Source organism: Cucumis sativus, unplaced genomic scaffold (assembly GCF_000004075.3).
Source record: "Cucumis sativus cultivar 9930 unplaced genomic scaffold, Cucumber_9930_V3 scaffold66, whole genome shotgun sequence".
NCBI lineage: Eukaryota > Viridiplantae > Streptophyta > Magnoliopsida > Cucurbitales > Cucurbitaceae > Cucumis > Cucumis sativus.
This window is the reverse complement of record NW_022279559.1, coordinates 12,693-27,727: the sequence shown is the minus strand read 5'-3', so window position 1 is coordinate 27,727 and position 15,035 is coordinate 12,693. Positions and strand designations below refer to the sequence as shown.

The 15,035-nt window shown below is 31.6% G+C and overlaps 1 pseudogene; it reads right to left on the bottom strand.

The window, feature by feature from the left end:
* Positions 1–6,104: 6,104 nt before the first annotated feature.
* On the bottom strand, positions 6,105–14,953 carry LOC116406130 (annotated as a pseudogene).
* Positions 14,954–15,035: the final 82 nt, after the last annotated feature.

Sequence of the window (15,035 nt, the reverse complement as noted above, 5' to 3'; positions counted from 1 at the left end):
GTGGAAAATTAGATAAAAATGGGCATCCACAATTTAGATCAACAAAAAACAAACACATTTTTGTTTCCAAGTAGGAAGCCACCATTTTCTTCCATTAAAATTTTGAAAAAGTAAAATAAAATAAAATAGAACATCTAAGCTAAGTATACTTCTTTTACATGAACTTAAATTTTTAAGTTGATCTTGAAGAAAGTGGGAAGAAAAAATAAAAACATAAGAGAGAAAAAGAAAAAGTAGAATATGGGAAGGTCTCCATCATCTTCTTCTTCTTCTTGTGATGACATTGGCCTTAAAAGAGGTCCATCGACTCTTGAAATGGATGATGAACTTAGTTTCTTTTATTACAAAACATGACCATATGACACAACGGTGAACTATGGCCAATTTTAGATTACACGTAATAACAAATAGTATAATCATAGATTATAAATCGAAGTTTATCAATATCTATAATCGTAAAATAAAAATTTTTACTATATTTATAAATATTTTCGACCGTTTTATCTTCTATTATATATTCGGTTATATATATGTAGGTATGTTTACATTTTTTAAAAAATGGGGTAAATTAGCAAAATATACATATTGGGTTCTCAAGAATTGGGTATAATGTCTGATTTCAGGCCATTAGGAAGCTCTCTTCTCCATCATTTTTCTTAAAATTGCATATGATCGCCGGAAAGCACAAAACACCACCAGTCCGTCATCTTTTCGGTGACCGGAAATGCATAATTCCTTGGCTGCTATATTTTCTTCGTCTTCGTCGGCTAATAAATGCGGTGGAATTATGTCGTCGTTCTCCATTTGATGAGTATTTGTTTTCCATTCTTCAGCATCCATAGCCCACTCATTGGAATCAATCCCCGCCATTGCCAAAGCTTCTAAAGAAACCCTCATGGTTAATAAGAAATCAGAGAGGTTTGATAATTTGGGAATAATATTGAGAGATTAAATGGGCTAATTTCTTGAATGTGATGAATGATAATATACAAACATATATATATATATATAAATGAGATTTGAAGAGCTAGAGGTGATGTGTGGGTTTTTGTGAAGAAGGTTGAATAATTAAGCTCACGAGTTTCATAAGAATCAAAATATTGGAAAAAGTTTATTCAAATTTGAGAACAGATTAGGGTTTGAATGGTCTTGGCTTGGTAAATAATTAAAATGGTGGTTTTCTCGTGAGCAAATGATGCAATTTGGCTATAAGCTTCGGTACGCCAATCTTGAAAATTAAACTTACTAAGTGGTTAGCTCGAAGTGACGACATGGAGGATCATTGAGGGATGGTTACATGCACAACACATTGTTAGGGTTATTCGAGCTGAGGGTTGGATAGAGAAATTGTTCAATGAGACAGCCAAAGGCATGGCTTCTAATCTTTCATTATCGTAGGATGTATAGGTGTGTGTTAGAACTATCTCCAATAATCTATATCCATAATTTTTATGCACCTTTTCAAATAATACCAATCATAATGCACCAAATCTTAGATATAGTTTTTTTTAGATTTATAGAAGTTATCTACTAAATGATAGAGTCCGTTACATATGGATTTTGCTATATTGTTTGTAATTTATTAGAAATGTTATACAATGTACTTAATTATTAACTCAAAAGGTTTACTGTTTTAGTTTTTATATATATGTGTGTGATCAAAGTTATAACTATCGTGTTCTTGAAAGCAGGATTGTTATTTCTTTTATTTCAAGGAGACAGACGGAGTGTACATATCGTCTTTACTTTACGTAGAGAAGAAACATACGTGAACTAAAAAGATGGATTATTCATTTGTTTTGTGACAAAGAACGCTTTGATTTGGATTTAATTAACGAGATCGACATGATCGGATAATTTTTTTTCTATTTGAAAAATATCCAAAGTTACGATGCTTCTACAAACATACTATCCTTGCACGGTTATTATGAATATTCATCACATTGTAGTAGGTCTAACTTATAAAATAGCTTTTCTCGATATTTTAAAGAGGATATTATTTTTCAACAAAATATATTGTTCACATATATAATAATTTAGAAACAACCTAGGGTTAAGTTTTACTGATTTCTTATGAAATAATATCATTCGTCGTTATAACTTGATTTTTCAAATGATCACTCGACTTAAAACTTACTCTCGTCTAAAAATTAAACGTATTTAAAAGTGAAGGGTATGATGATATAGGATCTAGTGCATATTATCATTGCTAGTAAGTTGATACTAACTCTAAAACATTTTTATATTATTTTGGTTAAAATGTTATATTTTTATCTGGGTTAACTACAATTAATTTATTATCTAAGTTTAAACTTTCATAATTAATATCCTTAATGAACACTTACGATGATATAAAAAAGAAAACTCAAGTATTTCAACGAATCTTTTCTTATCATTCTTTAACAAATAAGTATAACTCAATTAGCATAAAACATCTTCACGTAAAATGGTCGTAATTCAATTCTCTACAGCAGATGAAAACGAAAGCTTTCTTTCTTCCTATATTACCATAATGTATTCTGAAAGAATGTAAATAAAAAAAAACATATATATCAACTTTTTCTTGCAAAATATATCCACCAAATTTGTTACATCTTGGATCTTTGTGCACTAATTATCTTCATGGTCATCACCATCAAAAACCCTAAAATAGTTCTGACTATTATTCTCACTGAACTCATCCCATTAGAAGCCCTTTTCTCTATGACTTTGCTTAGACTACAAAAAATCCCCAAAATGCCATGGCCATGGCCACCATCAGCTTTGCAATCTCTCCCACGCCATCCCTCGAATGACCCATCAACGGGAAAGCAATAGTTACTAATAGTACTCGTCGTTACATGTTCATCACCATCCTCGTCATCTTCTTCATCGGCTAATAAATGTGGTGGAACAACGTCGATCTCGTTTCTTTCCCATTCTTCAGCGTCCATAGCCCACTCATTGGAATCAATCCCAGCCATTGCCAAAGCTTCCAAGGAAACCGACATGGAAAACCTATAGTACAGAAGTGTGTACTAATTTGCTTTACAAAGATATAGATATATGGATATATGTTTTATGGGAATTTTTGTAGAGAGCTGAGGTTAATAAAGTTGATTTGGGGTTTGATGAAGAATTGGAAAGTGATGATTTTGGGATATTTATAGATAGACTTTGAAGGGCAGATGATGAATAAGGACTCACGGGCTCCATAAGAATCAAACATTGAAAAAGGTTGTTCAAAATTGGGAACTCATTTAGGGTTTTGAAGGGTAAGTTATAATTTAAGGGTGTGATGTTCACGTGTGAGCTAGTGATCTCTTTTCTTCCTTTTTTTAATTACTTATTTTTTATGACGACGGTCATTACGTCCTAGTGGTGGAACGTTTGAAGTTAATACTTTTTGTACTTTATTTAGTACAATAACTATGAGGTGGTGGATTAAACCTCCGTCCTCTCATAGGTCCTGTCAATACCACTAAATCAAACTCACTTTTTGGTGGATTACTTCTTGTATTGTCCATTAATTTTAAGATAGAACTCTAATCTATTTTTCTTAATATAAGGTATTGGTTATTCTAATGAAGGCAATGTGAAAATTCGGTCATGATGAAAAACTAAAAAGGTACGTTATCTTAAAGAAACATGATGAATATCTCAAATTGAAAAAAGTGTGGATGTTACAATTATATAGTATATGAGGTAATTCTTCTATTAATTGTCGATTAATTTTAAGATAAATACTAATTTAGTTTCTCGAGGTCAATGGTGTATAGGTATGCCCATTTAGGTTGAACCAAGGGGAGTGGATAACTTGATTTGCTACATCTTATATTGATAGCCTTTTAGGTTTAAAGCTATTATATGTCATTTAAAATTAACTTTGATGAAATGAAAATAGTATTTAAAAGGTGTGAAATTAAATATTAAATTAATTTTAATTGATTCAAAACACATCTCAAAGTAATTTTGAATATGAAAAAAGTGATTAAATAAAAATCACTCCCAAACATGGGATACACCGATGATTTTTATCAAGCCAAATGATATCAAGGTCGAGACCATAGTGTTTATCTACATGGGTGCAACTCAACTAGTTAAAGTATGCATCATCACCAATCAAGATTATAGTTGTAAATATAATAATTAAATTTAAATTATTAGCATATATATCAACATTTAAAAACTTTTTACAAATATAACAAAATCTGTCATCGTCTATTAATGATAGAAGTTTGTCACCAATAAGATAGACCATATAACAACTTATCAATAACATAAATCTATGATCGATAGATTACTGTATATATATTTATAATTTTTTTAAAAAATATTATTATATATACAACTACCTATCACAATTACCTTAGTAAACAAATCTCAAACTATAATTTATTTGAAATTTAGAGACTGACTAAATAAAGTCAAGGTGGTAGGTTGAATATATATATATATATATATATATATAAATGGAGTTAAAGTTTTGCATTTAATTAATTAGTAACTATCCATCCATAAAAATATGTATGTGATTAATTTGACCATAGGTTGAAAGAGAGAAAACTAAAAGATATTTCGTCATGCATGCAATCATATACATGAAATCATCCAAATAATTTGCTTCTTTTGTGCAAATAAATACCAACTTTATGGACACAAAAAACATTCAATATCTCATGTGAACTTTGCCCTTTTTTACCTTTCAAATACACAAAAAAATCTTCCTTATTTTTTGGAAGAATAACTTTAATGTATTATTTCCTTATATATATATAGATATGTATGTTCACATTCTGAATTTTACTTTTATATATGTATTGTTGTTTGACACGCATGAGTCCATGACCAAAACAACGAATCATGATCAAAGGAATGTTATGTTCTCTTGTACTATCTGATTTTTTTTTTCCTTCTTCTGTCTTTGATTATCTGATAATGTTGCTAACTTAATTATGGTTGTTCGTATATTGGTTCATTTAGAATTTTTTTTTCAAAAAGATATTCCATAATGTTTTGGTTAGATGTTAGAGTTAATATGTTTTAAAATATAGTAAAATGAAACGAAATATTTACAAAATATAACAAAACTTCGTATTTTATATATGATAGGCACATTGATAGACATCAATAAAGTTTATTAATATATGCATTTACGGTGCCTATTATTGATATATTATAGATTTTTGGTTATATTTTGTAAATACGTTAGCTTCAAATAATTTAAAAAAAAATGTAGATTTTTAAAGTTAAAAGGTATTATCAAAGCTAAGTGGGGAGGTTTTGTTATGTTTTTTATTAAAAGTTTAAGGACTAAAATTGTTAGTAATAATAATTTAAAGTATCGAGACTAAACATTCACCGACTAAAGTTTAGGAACTAAATTGTTTTGAAATAGGGTAAAATGATTGAAAATATTTATAAATATAACAAAATCTTATACACCACAATATATCTAAATAGACATATATTGATATATATCATTAAAGTGATCGATATTATCTGAAATTTATTGTGATAGATAATAAAAATTTGCTAAGTCTAATTTATAAAAATCAAAGGCTGAAATTAAATTTAAAATTTTACTCATTATTTATATTTTATAATATATACACCACAATAGGTAAACTATAATTTTACAAAAAAAATTACATTAACTTTTCGCTTGTAAACTCAATATTTAATTAATATGTAAGCTCATACTCAAACATAGCAAAAGGAAATTATTATTTTTTTTATAAATAAATTAAATATATACTTTATTTTGTTTTTTCTAAATGTGGAAATTAGGTCAAAAGGGATGTTGTGTTCATCATTGTTTTAAAATGCAATATTATTGTAAAGAAAGAAAGAAGAAAAGTGTTAGTCTTCAGTAACCCATTTTTGACGAATTTGAAGGGTCATTGCAAATGTTTGACTCTAAATCACGTGAGCCTTTGGGAATATTATAATTTTCTTTTTTTTATATGGTTAATTTTATCCTATGAAAAATGTTACATTATCATGTGATATATAATTAGATTACAAAATTAAAATATGTAATTTGAAACTTACACAAACTATTTAAAAAATAATAAAAATTAAAACTTTAAATGCTTATTAAGCAAGCACAGAACCAAGAACAATTTAGAAACGAAGAACAATTTTATTTAAGCTCAAACAATAATTATTCTATAGTTACAATGTTGGCAAATGCAATGCCAAGTATGAAAATAACGACTCTATTCACTCAGTTGTATTACAAATACAAACTTCAGCCACAGCACGTGTTAAATTGAGGGAATTAAGATTACACAAAGAAGCACAGCCAAAAAAATATAAACAAAAGTGAATGAAATGTACAAAAGTAGGATATGAGAAGGCAATGATTTCATAAGGATGGCCCCCAAATCAAACTAATCTAACAGAAAAAAACTGACATATAGATGAGGATCAAAAAGCTTGGTAATTGCTACCTTATCTTCCACCAGATAACTCAATAGCTTCCTGTTTATAAATGGAATCATTCCCTAATTCAAATCTTCTTTGCATTCTCTCATAATCTTGTCTGCGAATCACCTCTAAATGCTGCCATTCCTCCCACCTCTCTCCGAGTCCCTCGCCTTCCAGCATCCGAATGACTTGCGACATTGTTGGCGACTAGCCGAAGATTGCTGCGTACACAGTAGCGCAACTTGAGCCAATGTCTCCACCTCTCTAATATCATAGTTAGTCAGGTTTTCGTCCACAATAATGTTCAGTCGCTTCTCCCTTTCCAATTTCTTGACCTTTAAGAAACAGAGATGAATAAGCCAAAATTATATTTATGATAGTAGAGCTAATTGAAGTTGGCATAAAGAAGGAATAGATTCAAATGGAGATGTGCTGATTTTGATATAATTTGCTTACATGGTCTAGCAGTAAAACATCATCATCTTCATCGAAGCGTGAGAAGTCGATCGCGCGTTGTCCTGTAATAAGTTCTAAAAGCATAATGCCATAACCAAAAACATCAGTCTTTTCTGACGATTTCCCAGTGGATAAGTACTCGGGTGCTATGTGGCCAGCTGTCCCCCGAACTTGAGTTGTGACGCTAGTCTTCTTAACATCAACCAACTTGGCGAGGCCAAAATCACCAACAACTGCTTCAAAATCCTCATCAAGCAAGACGTTAGCAGCCTTAACATCTCGGTGAATAATCTTTGGATTGCAATGTTCGTGAAGATATCCTAAACCACGAGCTGTCCCCAATGCCACACGTTTTCGTGTAGGCCAATCTAAAATAGGTTCCCCAGGCTTAAGTTCTGGCATAGGAGATTACAAAAGAAATCAGCTAGAGGGGTAGTAATTATTTATCAGTAAGGCAATACAATAACAATTGGCCAAAGTTCATCTTGTGAATTAAATGAGTAACTTGTATGCTCAGTATCCTGCAAGACTATTTTACATAAGCTTTCATTGAGAAGAGTAAAAGTAAAAACGACAAAGAAAAAGACTAACTGATAAAATGATGAGAGCAGGAAGGTGATGAACAGAGCAATCGAGCAAGGAGTTAACCGGAAAAGGACAACTATCCAAAGACTTATCAAGGTTGTTTCTCTCTATGCAACAATGAAAGTTGAAACTCACCTATAAATCACTTATCGAAATGATGTTCATACTTACTGACAACAATCATATTCTATAAAGCTTCAAGTTGTAACGGGAAAGTAGCAACCAGTTAGCTAAATTACCCAACAATTTCACCTATCCGCAGCCCGCCCCAGGAAAGATCTTGAGACCACCTTCCAGTTCAAGAATGTGATAATCCGCACCCACCACGCCCTCTCACAAAAAGTCATTTTCCAACTAGTGGCCCCTATAGAGGCTGGAGGACTCCTTTCTTCAGTACTAAATACAAACGAGTAGAAAATTTTGTTGTTCTCTGGACTAAGACAATGGTGCTACTTTCCAAGGACATGACAGGGGCACAATGCCTTCATGTATATTTTTTTTAGACTTAAAAAGTCGGCCGTAATCAAAATATTTGAAGGTTGAGCAAGTACTACGAAAAATGAAAAAAGTAGATACAGGAAAGAAATAGCCCATGGCCAATATTTCCCTCTGCCCAAACCAGGATCTACTCAAGCACCTGACACTCAATTGATCTCTTAGACCTTAGTTTTAAAGTTTTCTTGGTTACTCTCTCATTTCCCTATGCCCAAACCAAGATCTACAGATCATTAATATATGATGTAATATGCAAACATTGAAGTATTTCTGCTCAAACGAAAACAGAAATTGTGAGATTTTTTTTTTTTTTCAAATTTCATATCCAAAACAAGCAAATGATTTAATACCTCGAAGACGGTTGGCAACACTCAAGTTCTGCATATAGGGATACACCAATAAGCGTTCAGTCTGAGTTGTACAAAACCCAATCAGCCGCAATAGATTTCTATGAACAGCTACACTAATCATCTCAACTTCACGCAGAAAAGAAGCATCTCCCCCAAGGCGTTCATAATTAGTTGACTGTTTCACTGCAACCTTGGTGCCATCAGCAAGCACCCCTTTGTAAACCTTTCCAAAGCCTCCTTGTCCTATAACATTTTCCTCACTAAAATTTTCTGTAGCTAGCTGTAGCTCCCTCCATGCAAATCTTTTCAGCTGACCAAATGCAATTTTTCGATCAATTTCACCTAATTGAGAGATTAGGGAAAAAAAACATTTAGACACGCTTCCATGAACAAAAAATTCAGTTCTAGTGCGGGTGAGATGGGGTGGAGGCATATGGAATTTTGATTCCCTTTTCCAGCTTGTGACTTGATTACATTTGAAATTATTGCGTGTTTCATAAAATTACTAATGAATGACTCAAAGTACGATAACTGGAAATATAGCAATTAGATTCAAAATAATTAAGTATATAGCAAAATTTAAAAAAATGCAAATATAGAGAAATCTGTCGAAATCTATCAAAATCTCAATGATAGAAATCTATCACTGATATACCATATCTAATAAATCATAAGAATCTATCAGCAATAGAAGTCTATCGTTAATAGACTTTGCTATATTTGCGATTTTAAAAAAATGTTATTATATACTTAATTATTATTCTTAAAATTGTTATTCATTATAACTATACCTCAAATTATCCAGTAATTTCATTTAAGACATAAGATGGTTAACTTGACAAGTAATACAAAAACTTACATCAAAGAGTTAGAAACATGAGAAACTATTTCTACAAGCTCTTCATGAATCCAGTTGGGAAAATATTTTTGTTATGCAACTACGAATCACATATCAATTATCTCGAGCAATTCAATATGCTAGTAGAGGACCAAATTTTAAGGAATAATTCTCTAGATGAGTAGCATCTAGATAGTCTATGCTTCAGACAAAAATCACAAATACAACACAGTTGTATTTCTAGATAGGTGCTAATACGTACAAACGCTACTAAGAATTGGCAAAAAAGGTTGCACCGAGAAAACAATTATATTTACATTGATATCGATATCCATGAAACCTAGTCACCATAAATGATGCTTGCATAATCCATTTTGAAAATTCAATGATAGTCATAACAATTACCGGGAACATCTTCGAAGACTTCACCCTTGTAGCCTTTATATCTATGCTTGCACAACAAAAGCAATAATCCGACCAAAAGAAGAGTAACCATTAACCCAGAAATAGGTCCAGCTAAGAGCCCAACCTTCGACTTATTTGAAGCACCTGAGAAAATGACGAAACTTTCACATTTCTCTTTCTGCTAAAGGGTGCCTAAGTTATCAAAACGGAGGAAAAGATTTTCCACAAGCCTAAGGACCTAAGGCAAATCCGATCCAATAACCTGAATTTGTACTGTCCGAATCACAGGACCAACGTGAATTGTTGCCGCAATCCAACTTATTTCCAGAAAAGCTGTGAAAAAAATATTTGGAAGGTGAAAAATAAATAAACGGATGACAAAGAATATAGAAATTACATTGCACTGTAAGATCTATTGAAAAATAGAGATTGTGATTGTAGGGTTCTTGACAAGTTATTAAATGAGAACAATTCTACATCAAAAAAGTTCTGAGAGCGATGAGCTCCAAGCACTCTAAAAGCTTGGGTGACCTAATTCTAGTTGAATTATCTTTCTGTATTTTCTAGTTTGAAAGTAAAGAAAAGGGTGTGAGTAGCATAAAAGTTTTGAGAGTGTTGGAGTTGGAATCAGCAAGAGAATTCTATGTGTTTGTAATAATTTTCACATAGTGAACTTCTTTTTGATTGATCACGGTTTTTCTTTCAGTTTGAGTTATTCACGTTAATTCTTATATTTCCAATCTTTATTGCTTTCTTTTAAGTTCTCCGTTATTTGCTGCTTTCTCCTGACAGTAGTAATAGGAAATTTTTCTTAACAGCAAGTGTTTAAATTTTATAATTTTGGTTACTTTCTTTTGACCAAATCAATTTTGGATATGGGATTTGTCATGTCCAAGCAACATATGGTATTTCCTTTTCATTTGTCGATCAGTGATGCTTTAGATTTTGAATGTTAGCTTCAAAAATTTAAGTTAATTATTGTCTTTTTTTACTTTCATTAGAAACTAAAATTTAAGGTAAAGAATCAAACCTTCATTCTCAAAAAAAAGTAGATGCTTTAAACTGTTGAGCTATATGATCGTGCCATAAATATCAGATAGATGTGTTTCCTAATATCACTAATTTTAGGAATTGGTGTTGGTTTCCTAATGCCATGTTATAGCAGATATATAGGTATGATAATATCTACCTTGATAGTATTCAAAAGTTCCACGTACTTGAATTTTGAAACTTGAAATAATTGCTCCGGAATCTGGCCACTGAGATTATTCGAATCAAGAAAACTGTAGGAGAGTAACAATCAAGGCATTGAGAACAGAACACAGATCCCCGAATCTGAAAATCTCCATTAATAGCCTTATGCATAATTGAAAACATACAGATTGATCAAGCTAGGAAGGGTTGACAACGTCTCAGGAATACTCCCAGTTAAATGATTTTGACTCAGAGTTCTGCTTCAATGAGAATAAGGAGTCAATAGTCATTATCTCAACTAAAACCCAGGTGTATTGCAAATGCTCATAAGGTATCTTTGAAATTTGAGTAATTTGAAACCCATTACTTACAGGAACCGTAGATTCTTAAGATTACCCAGGGACGATGGTATTTGATCAATTAGGCTGTTATTTCCGAGATCCAAAGTGACCAAATTTGTCAAGTTTCCAAACTCCGCTGGTATCCCTCCAGTTATGTAATTTCCCTCCAAGTTCCTGCAGTAGATTAATATATATTAATTAAGTTTCTCATTGCCAATAAGAAGATTATTTCAAAAACCAGTTTTGTTAACCAAATTTAGTGTCCAAATAATCATAATATGCTTTTCAAAGCTAAGGTTATCTCAGATATACGGATGTCTAACGTCCAACACTTCCCTGAAACTAGAAGGTTAAAAGAAAATATCCGACCAAGGGATGTGAGAAAATTAGATCTCTGAAGAGGACGAAGTCTTGCGCTTAGTAAATTACAGGAATTCCAATCATAAGAAAACAGATTTTAGTTCTTTGTTGATAATAGTTTATCCCAGTTGGTATTAGTGGGTGATCTTCTAATTTACAATCTTTTGAAAAAAATAGTATAAAGAAAGTTCCAGTTATGGAATTTTAATACTATATATACATGTGCAAAATAGAACTCTTTCTCGAGCAACATGAATAGATAACCTTAAGTAAGCCAAGCACCTGACTTGAAGAATTAAAACTTACTTTTAAGACAACAATGAATATTATGATCAATAAAATCCAGAATTTGGAGTATAATAATAAAAGAAGCCGGCTTAAATTGCACAAACATCAAGTATTTAGAGCTGCAAATTCTCGTCCACAAAATAACACAGTACTCACAGAGTTGAAAGAGATTTTATGACAGCAATTTCTGGAGACAAGGTTCCAGTAAATCCCATCGTTGGCAAGGTTCTGAGAAAATTAGATTTAATATAAGTAATGGCAGACTTGAAACCTTTAATATTGGCAAGTAAAATATTTCATACAATGAAATAAATAAGTCATTTATATAGAGCATCTAAGCACTCACAAGTGACATGATTATTGCTAAATGGATAGAAAGATCAGCAAAAGAGTGTATTTAATTTAATTATGTCTTACATAGCTGTCACGTTGTTCCCATTACACATAATATTGGACCAACTACTGCATGGATTGACATGATTTAGGTTCCAATCTCCAAGCTGACTACTTGTTGCATTCAATGCCTTCTTAAATGCATAGAGTGCGTCACCTGAAGGTGATAAGAACAACGTACATTCATCAAGTGATCAAGCAATTAGAGAATATCAGTATAATAGTAATTCCAGGTAAATTTGCGCAACTGGAAGCAATCAGAAATTGAAAAGAAAACTACATTATTTAATGATTTAATCTCACAAAATTTTCAAATTTGTATCCCTTTACAAGGGAAAAAAGGCTTTCACACTTGTTGATAACTTCAGACTAGCTTTTCTACCAACTCACAAGAAATGAGCAAAAAGACGAACTGATGGAAAAGGTATCTTCCATGTGACAAAAGACTTGTAGCATATCCAAAGATAGTGTGAAAAATAAACAAAAAAAAGAAAGAATTAGAAACACTTAATACTGTCTTTGCCAATGAAAATGTGTATTTTGGGATTGATTTTAAAATTGCTAAAATCACTTCAAAATCAATACGAAATACACTTAGTTGGTTATAATTTTACACTTTCAAATACAATTTTCATATTATTAAAACTGACTTTGAATTATTAAAAGTCATTTTGGAAGTGATTTCCATAATCTTTCTTTTAATATTATTAAAACTGACAAACATGCTAAAAGAATTTCAATTTCTATTCAAAACTACATACTGTTTCAAACATCATGAAGATAAATCAGATGGACAATCTTTTTGCCATAGACCAGATGTTTATACAAAAGACTATGAGCAGCAGTACAGTAAGTTCTCAATTTTCATAAGCTACCTTGAGATGCAGTTCATACCTTGAAAATCAGACACCGCAAAGTAATGAAAGCAAACCAAAACTAGAGCAGTAAGATAGAGTTTTGCCATCTCCGCTAAAAATCACTTTCATCGCGTAATGTTAAGAATCTGGGCAAAAAAGGTTAATAGAGTCATTGCCATATTTGCAAAACCAACCATTCTTTTAGTCAAATATATTGGCATGGTAATAAGTCCCAAATTATTTGGTACAAGATACCTAATGATCCACAGTCTACCAACAAATCCTTGAAGAAGATAAGGCCACATTAAAAAGAATGGATCAGACTACTAGCATAGCAGTTCTAGAGCATTTGAACAATAGCTATAGGCACCAATCTTGATTTGTAAAATCAGAATATGATGAATGCAACTTTCATGGAGAAAAAATTAAAGAATACACTAAACATTCATTGAGAAGAAATTAAATAACAAAACTCAAAGAAGAACACATAAAAAAGGGAGGCGACCTTTAAAAATTGCCTCCAATCTAACAAAGTATAATCTAAAAACTAATTACTGATTGGTGTACGTTGAATTACCTTTTTAGGGCTCTTAAATTATTGATTTCGTGGAAAAATATTAGAATTAGGAAAAACTATATGATTTGTGATTTTATTTCAAAATTTCTTCTTTTATCATAATTTTCTACTCATACTTGAAAAAAAGAATTAAAAATTTATGAAAAACCAAAAATATATGTGGTCAATTTATACATATTAAAATTAAATAAATATTTTTAAGAATTTAATAACAATAATAAGCAAGACTTTCTTGGCATCCCCTCGAATAGTCATCAATCCATGAGCACTCTCGACAATCACTTTTAACCCAAATAACTCCTTTTCACTAGAGCCCATCCCCTATTTGATTAGCTCAACCAGGATCACAATTGACTACGTCATCCAGACGCACTACACAACTAAATGTAAGAGGCGTGGCTCTCATACCCTTTGCTAGGGACAACAAACTCTCAAATATATCTCCACAATGGTCACTTTGGGTATAACCCTTATGACATTGTTTCTTGTTTCACTCAAAATATCTTTTATACCTCTTGAGAGATTATTGTCCTCGCTTGTGTACCATATATCTTTTCCCTTCCTAAGTAGAACTTTGGTGGCAATCTAACACAAACCAGCTGAATGACTTTATCAATCTAACCAACTTTAAAAACTAAGCTAGAAAAGAGGGCTCTGATGGTTGATGGTTGATGGTTGAAGAATAGTACTCAAAAAAAAAAAAAAAAAAAAAAAACACAAATTTTCGTGGTCATCAAAATACCACAAGGAGGAAGGCGCTTGAAATTCATTAGTTTGTTCACACTTCTCCCAAATGTTCTTAAGTTGACCTTCAGGTTGAACTTCGAGATTGATGAATATAAATGACTTTCTCATACATTTAAAATTTATCACTCAAAACAGGATAAAATAAAATAAAAGTCATGTTAAGTTGAATTTTTTGCATTCGATATTCAAACATCACAATATCCTTATAATCTTTAGAAGACTAAAATGGAAACTAAAAAAAAAATTCAGACTTCGTAAATAAATTAATTACCATTTCTTTTATTTCCACATTCCAATTTTCTATAAAATCTCTGCCACTTAGCTCTGCAACGAAAACCAAATCACCCTAGAAAATGAGAAAAACAAAAAAACAAAAGAGAGAAGTAGCTAATTAAAATCAATAAGCAAATGAGTAATCAACAAAACCCAGAAGAGAAACGAGATTAAATCGAAAAGGGTACTGAAAGATTAAAGAAGAACCAAAATAAGTACCTGGGAATAGGAGAAGTAGATTTGGGGCAGAGTAAAGAGAAAGATTATCCTCAAGATTCTTAAACCTGAAAGAAAAAAAAAAAAAAGAGAGAGTAATAAGAAAGAGGAAGAAGGGCGGTGATGGGTTAAGAAATACGAAGCTCAGAGAAGAAGAATTGTAGAGAGTGGTGGTGGTGCCTGAAGAGGAACTGCATCACATTCAGCAAATCATCCTTCCGCCACTAGCAAGAGCTTGCTTATATTCAT